We start from the raw sequence: 2,420 nt of genomic DNA, 5'->3' as shown, positions 1-2,420 counted from the left end.
TTCTATCAAATCCACCCGAGTCGGGGGGGGAGGGGGGGGGGAGAGAGACTTGTCGAAAAAAAACTCTCTCCGTGCGTCCAACGCAGCGGTCAAAAAAACGGTGGAAAACCAAAATAAAAGAACGCACACGTCAGTGTTTACAGCGCGGCGCAAACTCACCGAGTGTCCAAAGTAATCCCAACTGTGACTAGAAACGCCGCGTGAAACTTTTGACGGCCCGCTGTGCCATCCCGGCTGCGCGTGAGATCGAGTCCGGTGGTTTGCGTGATGCGGTCCGCGCGTCTCTCCGTCCTTCCTCTCCGCGTCTCTCTGTTTCTCTCTCTGTCCCCTGAACTCCTCTCTGATTGATACTCACTTCTGGGGGGAGTCTTTTTCCTTTTTTTTTTTTTTTTTTTTGTTCTTCCTCCAGGCGCAGAGGGGGCCGGCCCTCTCGCTCGCGCACGCAGCCAGTCAAACAACCACAGCGGTCCAATGGGAAGCGAGGAGAGACGGCGAGACGGAGTGCTTCGTCCAATGGCGGCGGAGGGAGACGCGCGTCTTGGAAGAGGAGCCGTGATCCGGACTGATGAAGTGACTTCACAATGTGGTCCAGAGAAATACACTTATTATATTTACTCTCATTGATGAAGATGTTCCTGCAAAACATAACAATAAAAGAATGAAACTCGATGGATGACGTATTCATTGAGCTCACGTGTCTCTCAGCTTCACGTCTCCTCTGAAGCTGCATCGTCCTGGTCCGGGTCTGTCCGCCGAGGCCGAGGCACCCAAACACAGTCCGTCTCGTGTCTCCTGGTGGGAGAGGGATTGTGGGTAAAGTCACATCGCAGGTGAGGAGGCCGCGTGGAGCCGAGGCAGCACAGGTGGGCTGATCTCAGACTGACACGAGGAGGGAAACGGTTCAGAACGGAACATACGATCAGACGATAGAGTGTGTGTGTGTGTGTGTGTGTGTGTGTGTGTGTGTGTGTGTGTGTTCACTCAGTGTATAGATCAGGAGGAGATGAACAGGTTATAGATATTAAATGTAGATTCATAACAACAACACAATAATAAAGACTAAACGGAAGTCAGCTGTTACTCTATTTAAAACATTCCACAAAATAAAGTAAAAACTAATCAATTAATTTCACTCAAACACATTAAAACAATAATTAAGGAGAATGACCATAAAATATAATGTAACAGTCAACCTATGAGGGTTATGTTATTAGATTATTAAGTTATTATGTTATTCTATTCATTTATAAATTAGTACAAACTAAAATATTTGGACTGTGCTCTAAAGCAAAGAAGAGTTACTTTAAATATCAAAATACTGTTAATAAATACTAAATAGAATAATAGAATAATAATTAATAAGTGAATATGAAGTCAAGTCATTTACATTTATGTTCCTTAATATCATAAATCACACATTTGTCTCAGCGGGCTGTTATACTCTAATAATACTAACATCATCATAATAATACATAATAATACTACATCATAATAATACATAATACATAATAATACTACTTTATAATAATACATAATAATACTACTTTATAATAATACATAATAATACTACTTTATAATAATACATAATAATACATAATATTACATCATAATACATAATAATACTACTTTATAATAATACATAATAATACTACTTTATAATAATACATAATAATACATAATATTACATCATAATACATAATAATAATAATAATAAAGCAGCAGGTCATTTTGTTGCAGCTTTTGGTGAATCGTTCTATCATCAATCATCGCTTTTTAAACAGAGCGCGTGCGTCTGATCCGTCTGCAGGAAGACAAAAAGCGGCCCAAGAATAAGTTCATCTTCCGTCAGCAGCAAATAACAGAAATCTGTATTTAATATCTATCTTCTCAAGTGCGCGCGTGTGTGTGTGTGTGTGTGTGTGTGTGTGTGTGTGTGTGTGTGTGTGTGTGTGTGTTATTAGCGTCCAGAAGGCGTTGATCTGTTTGTTACTGCAGCTTCTGGAAAAAAGAAGCTTTCCAAAAGGTCACGAGCTTCGTTCCTCATCTCTAAAAACACGCATTAGAGCGCGCGGGTGGATTATTACTCAGCAAGAAAGTTATGAAAGATAAAACATAATAAAGAGACAAATTAAAAATATATATATAGTGAAGTGTAAACAACGAAGCACTTCACTGAAACAAATACGTTCATTCTGACGCACGTCACGTCACTATGGACATCTTAATTCAGTGCGTCACTTCTCATCAGCTTCTACGTAAACTGACGTCATTACGAGCAGCTGAAAACTAATTATTTAATATAAAATCAGATACTTATGGAGAAATTAAGAGTGTTTAACTCGTGTTAACATCATGTAATCGTAATGTGCAGAAGACGGAGATACTTGTTGTCTTTTTTATATTATAAGATGTTTGGATGA

The sequence above is a fragment of the Cebidichthys violaceus genome, unplaced genomic scaffold (assembly GCF_023349555.1).
Source record: "Cebidichthys violaceus isolate CVI_PGR_0920_01 unplaced genomic scaffold, fCebVio1.0.p SCAF_11, whole genome shotgun sequence".
In the NCBI taxonomy this organism is placed as follows: domain Eukaryota; kingdom Metazoa; phylum Chordata; class Actinopteri; order Perciformes; family Stichaeidae; genus Cebidichthys; species Cebidichthys violaceus.
Note: the sequence above shows the minus strand (reverse complement) of the source record.